Consider the following 14,506-nt stretch of genomic DNA (forward strand, 5'->3'; position numbering starts at 1 on the left):
CTGGAAAAACCCAGGTGCATGTGAGATGTCAATAGAACACCTAGCTGGACCCTTGTAGAAAGCGTGCCAATCCCAAGAACATCTTCCAAATGGAATATCAACAAAGGTAGAGGGTCTGTTGGGGTTTAGGGAGCTGTTTAGTGTCAGGAAGATATAGGGAATCTCCAGGATGCAAGAGACAGGAAGTTGGGACTTAAGACAAAGGAAGTATAGAACCAGGGAAAGAGGGAATGTTTTGGTTAGGCCTGGGAGGGTAGAGGAGTGGAGGTAAAGGAAAAGGGGAGTTTAGGTAAGCATGTGAACATCTGAGTCTTTCTCCAAACCAGACTGTAGAGACTTTTGAGTCTCTTCTGTGACTGGCAAGTATTTTCGCTGAAAGTTAAGTATCAGAGGGGTAGCCGTGTTAGTCTGGATCTGTAAAAAGCGACATAGAGTCCTGTGGCACCTTATAGACTAACAGATATATCGGAGCATAAGCTTTTGTGGGTAAATACCCACTTCGTCAGATGCATGTGCTGGAAATTTCCCACTTCATCAGACGCATGTGGTGGAAATTTCCACCACATGCGTCTGACGAAGTGGGTGTTCCCCCACGAAAGCTTATGCTCCGATACATCTGTTAGTCTATAAGGTGCCACAGGACTCTTTGTCACTGAAAGTTGTTTTTCATCACAGCAGAATCCTATGGATCCAACTCCCTCTGATCCAAGAAGACCTGTTACCTGTAATTGTTATGTCCTCCCACACATACCATTTGCTTTCAAAAGTGCCCTGTGTATCTGAAATCTTTTTATCTGATTAAAATCCAAGTCCCATTTCATCCGGATAGACGATACAGTCAAATCCTGTATATCAGAAAGCCAGAAATAAATGTGTTCACTACAATTCCACAAAACCACTGTATGTATATATTGATTAACTTCCACTCCTACAGCATAGTTCTCCATGACTTGGCTGGGGCCCTGAGGATCTGCATATTGCTAATATACTTCCACCCCCCTCAGGGCTCACAATACAGCCACCATCCTGGCTAAAGGGCACTGAAGGGTTCGATCTTCCGAGCTCAGAGATAGCTCTCCAGGTGAGAGGAATCACTGATGAAAGATGTTTGGTAATCCTTCTCTCAAAGGTGATGAGGGCTTAATCTTGGTCCTGAGACCACGATACTGGGACCCTTACTCAGATCTAATTCTTCTGCATGACATTACAGAGCATCAACATTATCCCAGTTCACACTACCCACAGGCCTGATGATCAATCCACTTGAGCGATTCTGTTTCATTTAAAATACAAGTGAACACTGACGGTTGCAAATGTATAGATCTCTTTTTGGATCAGACAAGCATAAAGGGCCCCCCAGACTTTGTTTTCTCTAGGGGCTCAGTGGCAATATAGAAACACAGTTCTAGGCAGAATCACATCTTGTTCCGGCAAATTGACTGTTTTTTAAACTACATTTTCCTTTTCATTGTTTCTACTTTTGGTTTTCATTGTCCTGCAAATGGGGCTTCCTGAAACTAACAAAGCAGCAACTCTTTGCAAAACTGCATTTAAAACCTGTAATATTCATAAATTGCAGTATATCTTCATTTCATGCTCATTTCTTCGATAGTGTTATAAATGTACCCTCTTCTGAAAACAGACCTCTTAGTAGACAACAGAAGTGACCTATTGCATATTCAGAAGAGGATTTGATCAGAAATTGAGTAAATTGTTGTATCTAATCTGTCACCTGCATGGGAAATATACCTTTCAAACCAATAGTACTATTAGCATCTTTGATCCCTCACCCTTTTTGAATAATTAATTTGTTCGTGGAAATTAAACCAAGAGATTTGAAAATGAACATTTCATGGGACTAGCTGACCCATGAAAGTTGTTACCACCTCATAGCTCTTTGGAGTCCTCTGTGAAATTATCTTGGCCTTTATCTTGTTCTCAGTAGAAAGGTGTCCACACTACAAAAGATACCACTTGTTAACAGCTTCAGCCTGGATACTAAATGTTTTTCTCACCCCTAGGCAGGTCTTTCTACACTAGAAAAATGACTTCAACTTCCATCAATGGTGCAGCTATTGCATTACAGCTAGTAGCAACGTAAGTGCTTGTGTTGCTAGGATTCTGGCTTTGTGTTACATTCATGTCATGAAAACCTGGTAAAATAGCTTGAGCCCTGTCTATGCTAGTGGCTTAGTACAAGTGCAGCGACACCTTTGTTTTCTATTGCTGTGATGTGCGCATTGATTTTTCCAGTGTAGATCCACCCCTAAGGTGCTAGGAATATCTAGGAACAGGTATCTGGCCATACCTATGGAGAAGTTTGTCCTAACGCTATTTGTGCTGTCCCCATCCTGTGCAAAAAATGGCAACTTGTTGTCAAGCCAGCATCTTCCAGGAACATGACATTCAAATTAATTATTTTTTAAAATGACATACTAGGCTCAGTGGAATTGAGCTGACATGAAGTGGTTGCTGAAGAATGCAGTGGGTAGCTAGATACCTTGGTAAAATCATACAGCCTTAGGCCAAGATTTTCAAAAGCGACAAGAGTGCTTCAACTTTTGATTGACCAAACTGAGACACTTTAAGGAGGCCTGATTTTCAGGAGGCAGGTACGCAGTCATTAAGGAGGACCCTGTAAAATATGTCAGGTTGGGAACCCCGAAATTGGGCATCCAAAATCCCTAGTCCCTTTAGAAAATCTTGGCCTTAATTTCTGAACTAATAAAATGTATAATTTTCAAAAATGCCTAAGCAATTAAGGTGCTTAAATCTCACTTGACTTTCAGTAGGACGTAGGCATCAAAGTCACCATTATGTCTGGTGTCTATTATTTTTGTTTTATGTTAGTAAGGGCTGAGAACGAAAGAGGTTAATCCACAGCAAGAGAATAATGAGGGGTAGCCATGTCTGGTTCACTTTGCTATGTAAACTGTGGAAGCTAGTCACAGCAGGCTCCCATTAAAGTGACTTCCTATATATTGGTACTTTTTATTTATTTGTTTTCATTGGCTGGAAGATGATAAACCCAACTGTGCGCTCTGAATTGAGGAAGTTGTTTTCTCTCTAGCAAGCTTATTTATAACTGGGAGGTGGGAAAAGAAGGTTTCTCTTCAGACATTTTCTTTTGTCATTTCAACCAGCATGGAATGGGATCGGAGCCATTGTAGAAAACAACTTATTTTAATGATGTTCTAAGTTAACAAAAAGCTGCCAAATTAATTATATGAACATGGAAACAAGAGCTGTATTAAAAAGAGAACTGTAAGAGATGGCATGTAATGTTCTTTAGTGATACTTATTCCAAGATTTCAAAGTTAATTTCCCAACCTCATTTTACTTGACACAATGATCTTTAATTATAACACTACATTATAACAAATATGTTTTGCTTAACCCTAATGCTTCATGAAAGTTGGGAATTAAGGATATGCAGTGTATTGGTTATTAAAGGTGGAATTCAGCACTATTACGAAGACCTGCAGACTGTCCGTACACCACCTAAGCTTTCAAATTAGAGTACCACTGGGCCCTAAGCATTACCCAGGTTTTAGCCGGAGGTGGACATCACCTTACATGCAGTTCCATTGCATTGTAGCTCATGAACACACCACATTGTTATCCGGTTCATTGATGTAGCAGAGCCTAGTTACGTGTAGGCCACGATTTTCAAGAGCATCCAATGATTTTCAATGCTTCAGGTGCCCACTTGAGACACCTCAAAGGGATTTGAATTTCAGAAAGTGCTGAACACCCACCTATGAAAATCAAGGGCCTTTAAGGTGTCTCAAGTTGAGCATCCAAAAATGGAGGCACCCATGTTCATTAGTTGTTTCTGAAAACCTCATCTGCAATGGATGTTATATATATAGCAACCTGCTCAAGTGGCTTCCTGCTGCAGTAGCTTTGCTCTCACCTGTGGAAACTCTGTGAATGGTACAGTTTTGGATAGAGACATATAACTGGTGAAATCAATAGGGATTTTGATGGGTGGTAGAATCCTCCTTGTATATATGCCATTCCCACCTCTGCCTTCCATATCCTTATTCACCTTCCATTTATTAGCCCAAGAAACCTCCCACTCAGTTCAGGAGCTAGTCAAGGGGGATTATGAAAAGAAGTCAGGAGGCTTTTGACAGCTCGGAGATTTGCCAATGTGGTGGGACTGGGTTGGTGATGAGGTTAGATAGCTCAGGTCAAAAAGTAGGAGGGGGAGGCATGGCTCAGTGGTTTAAACATTGGCCTGCTTAAACCTAGTGTTGTGAGTTCAATCCTTAAGGGGGGCACTTAAGGGTCTGGAGCAAAATCAGTACTTGGTCCTGCTAGTGAAGGCAGGGAAGGGGCTGGACTCAGTGACCTTTCAGGGTCCCTTCAGTTCTATGGTGTATATCACCATATATTTAAAAAAAAATCAACAGTGGGATGTTGAGGGAGGCTGATGCAGAGGGAGTAGATTTTGTTGTATAACCACTTTAAAACTGAGTAAAAATCCCAAAGGCCACTAATATAGCAAAGATGCAGTTCTCTTTTACGTGTGCGTTCTGTTTATTTCCTAATCATTATCTTGAATCCATTTGTCATGGAAGTCCAAATCATCAGCAAAAATATGCCAGGAATTCAGCACATTGGTATCTAGCAAATATTTATTAGTTAACGAAATACTAGAAAGAATGTACAGCAGAAAATTTTCCACTCCAGTCTTTCCTTTGTGCAGTACACAAAGAGAATAAGGTTAAAAAGTTATATTCGGCAAACAGATTTTCCACTAAGATGTATTTAGTTTGGTAAGTGTTGTGACTAACAGCCAAGCTCTTCAGACGCTGGATTTTGTCCCATTGATATGACATACTGCAGTGAATAAGGAACATTTTAGGTTATTGTTAGGGAGGAGTGTGGTCCCAGCTCTCCACATGTGCAGATGTATGGGGCATGATCTGTCCAAGAGTGGCTAGGTTTTTCGCAAGGTTACTTTCAAAGAGAAGTTGTAAACCCAAATGAGGAAATTAGAGTAAATGAGCAGTGATTGAACTGTGTTATTGACATGATCCATCTGGGTTTTGACAGGGGGAACCATGTTCAAATGCTATACTATAAAAAACGTATCATCATAGGTGGGAGCAAAAAGATGCAATGGCAAAGGAGTTTTAAGAACCCTGGCTTAAAAACAAAAATCCACCTTAAATACCAGGCAGTGAAACTAGAACAAATTGTTTCATCCTGGAGATGCAGCACATTGTGAAACATGGACTCGATGATAAACACTCTCCTTTTTTTGAATCTGTGACAACCGGCCTTTCACCTGCCTTTGCTTCTCTCTTTGTTCTATTAACTAAATTAAATGAGGAGGTTACTACAGTTAGAGCCAAATTCATTCCCACTATAATTCCATTGAGACCTGCCTGTTTCCACTATGTGGAAATATATAGCTCAGAAGATTAAGACCTTACACAATTTTGTTTTTCCTGGCTAATAAAAGGATTATCTGTCTGTTTGTCTCTCTGTCTGTCATCTTTATCCTAGATGTCTCTATTCCTATGTTCTATTAATTGGCTATATTCCTTTGTGGTTGTTGTTTTTTTAAATTATATGCATTTGAGCTATACAATTAAAGCCAATAGCAACACAAGAAATCTCCGTGTTCTAAATCACTTGTGTTCTAAATGTCAAGACTAATGTTAACCCTTTAGTTGCTGGTTTATTATGTTGTGCAAAGCATCTTCAGGGTTACACTGAGTTAGCAAGTGTATTTCTTCCATGGACTCTGAGAAACAAATTTGCTGCAGGTGCCTGATACAAGAAGAAAGTTTTACATGGGAAGGGAGGAAACAGATGACTGTTGTTTAAAGGAAAAATACCATTCTTTGCTTTAAAACAAAAACAAAATCAAGTCCAGTCCATCCAAAACCAGTCACGAGGAGGGTATATGTTATCTACAACTGTTCCAGAAAGACCGTCCTACAGAACAACCATTACAGGTTATTGTAAATCTCCTGGGAACAGCAGTTAAAAACATCAACGGTTAATTATTAGAATTTCCTATATTCAGCCTTCCTTGGCATGACATGAAGTGAATGAAAGCAATAAAAGCAAGGAAGTCCATTGTGCTTTGTCCTGCCTAACTCCTGTTCGGACAGGCGTAGGTTGTGAGCACAAATGTACCCAGCCGTGAATTGTTCTTTTTTTATTATTTATTTTAATTTGTGGCCTTGGGTTGCATTAAATGAGCATGCAAGAAAGGCCAAGGTAAAACATGAGGCCAGATCCTCAGCTGGTGTCAATCAGCGTGACTCCACCTACTGACTTACACCAACTGAGGATATGGCACACATCCTTAACAATCCCCATAGGGTTGGGATTATCTAAGTGATTATACTCCACTGCCTTGAGCCCTAGAAATTCATGGGAATGGAAGTGTATTTATTTTCTAAGAGCAAGTAAAAATAACATACGTGCAGGAAGCCATTCTCTTTAGGGTCTGATTTTGCAAGCAAATGTTCAGTCTTGGAAAGGCATGCTATGGGCTTTTTTAAACCTTCATTATGCAAGTGTCATGACCCCAGGTTTTCTATGACCCAGTCTCAGTTACTGGCTATCACCATCCAGCTTTTCACTCGGAAATCTTATCTCAGGTCACCCGTCCTCTGCTCCCATGTTATGAGGAGCCTGTGCCCAGCAGTGGGGGTCCCTGATAGGTATGGTAAGCATTCTTCAAAAGCCACCACAGAAATCCCCATTCACCACAGCTCTACTCCAGATGGAATTAATGAACTTGTAATTTGTTATTTACAATGAAAACCTATGAATGAATTCTGGTACTGATCCTCTAGAATTGGCCACTTCCTTTTTCAAGTCTCAGAAGGTCTTATTTCATACCCAGTTCAGATTTTCTTTTCACAAGCCACAGGGTCTGATGCTCTCCTATCATGTCTCACCACCACCCGCTCAGCAACCTGGACCCTAATGGACCAGTCTTTGGAGTCTGACGAAACCTTTATTGGCAACTTCATCCAGTCTGAACCCAACTGCCTCGAGCTGGCAAGTGTCTACACCCTCTCCTCCAACAGTCCTCTTCCCATTGATGATTTTCAATCAAACATTCTGGGAGGCTCCTAGAAACCCAATGCATCCTCACGGAATCCTTAGATTTCAAACCATTACTTCCAGCCACATATTTCACCTCCCACATACTTCATAATTAAAATAATAGATATGTAACACATACCCTAACATTCTCCACAGCAAGGTATTGCATAGAGGGAGTTGTGTGAGCTGCAGGAGAATTTGCGCTCTGTCTTGGTCTCTGATTGGGGTCAGTCCTCGATAGGCAGAATTGTTCCCTGAGACTTGTTCAGTGGTGCTATCTGAGATTCCTGAAAGATGGGATTGCCCTGTATGCAATCCCTGGAAAAATCATGGAGCAGGTCCTCAAGGAATCAATTATGAAACATTTAGAGGAGAGGAAAGTGATCAGGAACAGTCAGCATGGATTCACAAAGGGGAAGTCGTGCCTGACTAACCTAATTGCCTTCTATGATGAGATAACTGGCTCTGTGGATGAGGGGAAAGCAGTGTATGTGTTATTCCTTGACTTTAGCAAAGCTTTTGATACGGTCTCCCACAGTATTCTTGCCGCCAAGTTAAAGAAGTATGGGCTGGATGAATGGACTGTAAGGTGGATAGAAAGCTGGCTAGATCGTCGGGCTCAACAGGTAGTGATCAATGGCTCCATGTCTAGTTGGCAGCCGGTTTCAAGCGGAGTGCCCCAAGGGTCGGTCCTGGGGCCGGTTTTGTTTAATATCTTTATTAATGATCTGGAGGATGGTGTGGACTGCACTCTCAGCAAGTTTGCAGATGACACTAAACTAGGAGGCGTGGTAGATACACTAGAGGGTAGGGATCGGATACAGAGGGACCTAGACAAATTAGAGGATTGGGCCGAAAAAAACCTGATGAGGTTCAACAAGGACAAGTGCAGAGTCCTGCACTTAGGACGGAAGAATCCCATGCACTGCTACAGACTAGGGACCGAATGGCTAGGTAGCAGTTCTGCAGAAAAGGACCTAGGGGTCACAGTGGACGAGAAGCTGGATATGAGTCAACAGTGTGCTCTTGTTGCCAAGAAGGCTAACGGCATTTTGGGCTGTATAAGTAGGGGCATTGCCAGTAGATCGAGGAACGTGATCGTTCCCCTTTATTCAACATTGGTGAGGCCTCCTCTGGAATACTGTGTCCAGTTTTGGGCCCCACATTACAAGAAGAATGTGGAAAAATTGGAAAGAGTCCAACGGAGGGCAACAAAAATGATTAGGGGTCTGGAGCACATGACTTATGAGGAGAGGCTGAGGGAACTGGATTGTTTAGTCTGCAGAAGAGAAGAATGAGGGGGGATTTGATAGCAGCCTTCAACTACCTGAAGGGGGGTTCCAAAGAGGATGGTGCTCGGCTGTTCTCAGTGGTGGCAGATGACTGAACAAGGAGCAATGATCTCAAGTTGCAGTGGGGGAGGTCCAGGTTGGATATTAGGAAAAACTATTTCACTAGGAGGGTGGTGAAACACTGGAATGTGTTACCTAGGGAGGTGGTGGAGTCTCCTTCCTTGGAGGTTTTTAAGGCCCGGCTTGACAAAGCCCTGGCTGGGATGATTTAGTTGGGAATTGGTCCTGCTTTGAGCAGGAGGTTGAACTAGATGACCTCTTGAGGTCCCTTCCAACCCTGATATTCTATGATTCTATGATTCTATGCTGTTTGTGGACACCTCTGTTCCAGGACAGGTGAATAGGTGTAACTCAAGTAAGTTACACTTAGAATATACCCAGGTTCTGCATCACTGATTTCTCTTCCATTGGAAAACCAACCTGCAAGGCCCTGGACTCAGCGGAGGGGCATTATTATTAATACTAAAAATTGTTAATTGCCCTACCAATTTGCTCTTCCCCTCATCAAACAATGGCGTAGAGAAGACATTTCATTGATGGGGCTAGTAAGCCTTACTGCCTAAGAGAGTCTTTCGGAGGGATTTGAGTAAAGAGAGGGCTGGCATACTGGGACTAGGAATGTGTTCCATGCATAGGTGCAGCATCCAAGAAGACTTAGAGACAGGAATGAGCTAGAAGGAAATTGGGCAAAGAAGTTTGGCTTCACCAGTGGAGGGAAGAGGCCATGGGGAGAACACAATAAGAAATTAGATATGACACATAGGTTGGGCAGAAATCTGCAGGGCCTGGATGTTTATACTTGACATCAACTGGGTGAGGGGAACCCAGTGAAACAATTTTCAGAGGGGAAGTGATGTGCTCAGATGGACAGGGTAGTAGAATCATGTTAGCTGCTGCCTTTTGGATGGATGGAAGGGGAGGCCAGAAAGAAGGAGGAGATCAACAGGGCCTGGACAAACTAACATTTTTAGCTGTTGAAACAGAAAGAAAGATGTGGTGACGACGCAGGAAAGGAAACAGAACGCCAGGTCTGTGGTAGCTGAAAAGCCCCTCTCCCTCCAGGAACTTTTCCTGGGGCTTTTATTCTTTACACTTCCCTGCTGACAACGCTTCTCATTGGTACAAATCTTGCGCATAGAAAAGCCAGGCAGTATACGTGCACATAAGATAACGAACCCATCTCTTGAGCGCGTGAACACCAGCTGCGAGGAAACAATCAAATCAGCCAAATAAGTTTCCCAAACACAAACGCTGGATTGAAGGTCACTCCTGCCTTGTAGCCATGGGAGCAGTTTGCTGCGCCTGTGGGCTAGCGATTCGGGAGCTATGCGTCCCTACAGAAAGAGCTGGGTTTAAGCCAGGGAGGGACTTCGTTAGCCGCTATACCCAACAGCTGCTGTTGGCTTGGTCCTGTCTGTGCTCTCAATCTCTAGAACCGGGCCTTGCTCATGCATAAGCATCATGATGGACAACCAGCTAAACATGAGCTCCCAGTGCAACACTGGGGCCAAAAGGGCTTAAGTGATCCTGGAATGCATAAACAGGGGAATCCAGAGTAGGAGTATAAGGTAAAACCCAATGCTTCTGTATTTTTACCTCTGTATTTGGCACTGGTGTGATCACTGCTGGAATCCTGTGTGAAGTTCTGGTGCCCAGTATTCAAGAAGGGTGTTGAAAAACTGGAGAGAGTTCAGAGAAGAGCCATGAGAATGACTAAAAGATTAGAAAATATGCCTTATAGTGATAGACTAGAGGCACTCAGTCTATTCAGCTTAACGAAGAGAAGGCTAAGGGATGACTTGATCACAGTGTATAAATTCTTACATGGGGAACAAATACTAGGTAATAGTTTCTTCAGTCTAGTGAACAAAGGTATATCACGAGGCAATGGCTGGAAGTTGAAGCTAGACAAATTTAGACAGCAAATAAGGTGTAAATTTTTAAGTCAGTGTAATTAGCCACTAGAACAATTAACCTAAGGTGGTGGGTCTATTCTCCAACACTGGCAATTTTTAAAAGAAGATTGGATTTTTTCTGAAAGATCTGCTCTAGTTCAAAAGGAATTATTTTGGAGAACTTCTCTGGCCCATGTCATAGAGGCTGGACTAGATGATCACAATGGTTCCTCCTGGCCTGGGAATCTATAAACACACAGCTGTTGTTGAAAGCTACTGGCCTATATGGAAGTCATGTGAATACTCCTGGATTCAGGATTTTATTCCTCTTACCCTTCAGCCCGGACTCCAGATTCTTACATGTGCCAAACGGGGATGTGCAGTCTCTAATCCCACTGGAATTGGATATTCAGCACCTTCACGAGGTCAGCCCTTAAGTTCCTGCTTCCTAAAGAATATGGATAAAGTTCTCTTCTCATCCTTTCTGTACAGACAAATTCCCTGGATCAGAACTGCCACTTTCTGCTATGTACCTTCTAAATTGCTACAGCATTTTTCTTCAATAAGGTGGTCAACGTGGCACCACATTCCTCAGATGTTTTTTTGTTCATCTCTATTTTAAACATCTAGTCCAAAATTAAGGTAAAATTAAAGGGTCCACATTAGGCCTTTATTACTGATTATTAGCTAGTGTTTGTATTTCAGTAGGTAAAGGCCCTGTCAGAGATCAGGGTTTTACTGTGCTACACACGTGTAATAATAAAAATAATTGCTCCTGCCCTGAAGAGCTTACAAACTAGATAGATGATTGAAGAGAATAGACTTTACGCCATGGCTGAATATAGCCCTGTGATCAAACAGCTAAGCAAAACAATTGTCCTTATTGTAATTATATGTCTGCTTTAGTCTGGTATTTTTCAAGGTTGGGAATGGTTTCTGCTTAGATGTTTCCTCCTGCGGTTTATCAGCCTATGACCTTTATTCCTCACTCACTCAGGTTTGCACTTTGCAGTTTGGTGCTAAGGATTTTAAAATTAAAGGGTGTTGTGGAGCAACAAGCTACTAACCATGATTTCCAAGGAAGGATCTTAAACCAAAGGCCATATGTACGCTGAATGCAACATTCTGCACACAGAATATAGGTGGATAGACAAAACCAGGATGGAGAAAGCAACAGAGTCACGGACCAAGATTTAAAAAAATGCTGAGTGATTTTGAGTGCCCAGCTTAAGAGACAAACTGAACAAACACTGAGGCACGCGAAATCATTAAAATTCCCCAATTTTTGAAATTCTTGGTCATATTGTTTGATGCTAGTCATGGTGTTAATGCACCAGGGGAGGGTGCTTGGCCTAAATTATATACATCTTGCTTGTATTTTCTCTCTTTTAACTTTGTGTCTGTCACATCTGAACATGTCCTGTTACCTGCTTTCCAGAGAAACAAAGGGTATGACAACACTGCAGTCAGAGATGTCATTGCAGCTTGTGTAGACATACTCCAACTAGTTTTAATTTAGCTAGTTCAGGCTAGCCACTTTAGTACAAGTCTGTCAGGGAGTCTGGGTCATTACTCAGATTGCTAGCCCATGTGGCAACCAGGGCCGCCACGGCTTCACTACTGTTGGTAACTGAACTAGCTAGAGTAAAGCCTAGCTCAGGTACGTTCTTGTTCTTGACAGAATAAGGAGCAATGGTCTCAAGTTGCAGTGGGGGAGGTCCAGGTTGGATATTAGGAAACACTATTTCACTAGGAGGGTGGTGAAGCACTGGAATGGGTTACCTAGGGAGGTGGTGGAATCTCCATCCTTAGAGGTTTTTAAGGCCCGGTGTGACAAAGCCCTGGCTGGGATGATTTAGTTGGGGATTGGCCCTGCTTTGAGCAGGGGGTGGGACTAGATGACCTCCTGAGGTCCCTTCTAACCCTGATATTCTATGATTCTATGATACGTCTACATGTGCTGCAGTCACAGCTCTGATTACAGTGTACACATACCCCAACTGTCTAGTGCTCTGAGTACAGGAGAAGGGACCAGGATCTCCTGAGTTCTAATTGTGGCTCTGACACTAACTCCATCTGCGACCTTCAGCAAATCACTTAACTTCTCTGTGCCTTAATTTATCTCTAAGCACCAGAGTAAACAGCATCAAAGATACTCTTATGCTGTCCAAGGAATGAAGCGACTAATGATATATTTTTTAACTAGTTTCTCTTTGGGTGATTGCAGAAGCATATTATATTTATTGCAGCACCTGCTCATCATCCGACTGTGCCCGCTTTCAAAGGTGCCTGCCTTTCCGGTGGTAACTTCTCAGTGCAAATTCATGAATGGGGAGCGAAATTAGGGGAAGAGACACGTTCTGCATTTCACACATGTTACAACAGCTGATTGGCTTAGCTCATTTGTCAGACTAAAGCCTTATGCGGGGCATGTTCAACTATTTATATAAGACAAGAGCATCTTGCTAAGTACTGCTAAGTCCCTGGACCATCCCTTGGTCCTCACCTGGACTATCTCTCCTTGGTCTCCATGTCTCTACCTCTCCCCATCCTGGGATGCACAATGCCCTAACAGGGCAGGAAGTGTCTTGCTTTTTACCACAGTCAGGCAGCTGGGAGTGTCTTGCTTGTCACTATGCTACAGTCTCAGTATTTCAGGAACCCACAGTGAGACCTGGAATACACACATTCTCTTTGTTAGATACATGCTGAGATGGCTCCTACAGACTCCAAGCAAGCAGACCCTGACTCTGCCTGCATCATGTGAGCGACCCCTCACAAGGGGAGGCCCTCCGACTAATTTTGCAAAGAAGGTACCACAATGCACTACAGGGAGGAACGCAAACCATGGCCTCACCCTTTCCTCCACACCAGCCTGCAGAGTGCTTGAAGTACAGTGCTGCTTTTGTAGCCCCTGTACACAGTGTGGGGACGGATCATGCTCGGGGTGGACTGGCTCCACACTGTCCCAAATACAAGCTAGCACAAGCTGGCACCGTTTGGCCCTATACAATTTCCTTCTTGTGTCTCTAATCCAAAGGACGGCTCTTGCCAACCCTTCCCCATGTGAACGGTTCTGACTATTTTCTTTTCTTACTCAGACATCCCGAGGTCCTTAGCTGTTGGCTAATGTTTTCCTCAGCGTTGGACAAATAGGTGGAAACACAACGGCTTCTCAAGGGGAAGCCCTGAGTGCAGCCACTGTGACAACCCTGCAGCTTTAATGGAGGGTCAGCCAATGATACCTGTGCACAGATAATAAACCTACCCAGGAAAATAATGGCAAAATTCAAACCTTGCTTTGCAGACCTTTTCTGGTTGCTGTTCTGTGTGCGCAAAGCATTGGTAACAGCTTGTTCCAGCATCGGGACAAGTGTCAATTAGGCAGGAGAAGCACATTATGATCTCAGACCTCAATAAGTTGCCTTCCAGCTGAGATTTTTGAGCACTTCCAGTGCAGTGTGTAGGAAACGGCCTCTGGTGACATTCTTCTGCTTTCAATGGCAGTGCTGGAATGTGCCAAGAGAACTACGACCATAATAAATAAAACCCAGCCTCATTCCAGTTCCCCTCTTTGTAAACAAGGCATGTGGAATTTGAATGCTCCTAAAATTCCCCGCCCCCCAAATTATTAAATCACTTCTTTATCCACCCTGTGTGTGCTGCCCCTGTGTTAGGAATGTGTCTCTCTAAAGGGTAAACTCCCTCATAATGTATTATTAACTCATTATTGATATTCACGGAATAGGTTTCTGCTGCTTTTGAACCCACTTTGAAAAGAAACATGCAAGGGAATCTGAAATTAAAACTTCCCACCTGAGTGCCATAAATAATTACCCACCAGCAATTACAATAATACAATAAACTCACAGAATAAAACCCCTTTAAACTTTAACCCATCCCCCTCCCTAAAAGCCCACGAGAGATGGTGACTTTTTTGAAGATGTCTGGAAGGTTAGCTAATTTTACGATGGAGCTTAATAAATTTATAAATGGGACTATATAATGGATTGGCAACCAGGGGTCTGGATTTGACCCATGAGGTCTTTTCCAGTCCTACGATGTGTCCCCATTGTAACAATTCTGGGGGTCTGGCGCATCAAAGGAGGTAGCAAGTTTCAAAGTTCCATCACGGAGAATGGTCTCCCAGCAGCCTCGACTTATTCATAGTAAGGA

The sequence above is a fragment of the Malaclemys terrapin genome, chromosome 2, assembly GCF_027887155.1.
Source record: "Malaclemys terrapin pileata isolate rMalTer1 chromosome 2, rMalTer1.hap1, whole genome shotgun sequence".
In the NCBI taxonomy this organism is placed as follows: domain Eukaryota; kingdom Metazoa; phylum Chordata; order Testudines; family Emydidae; genus Malaclemys; species Malaclemys terrapin.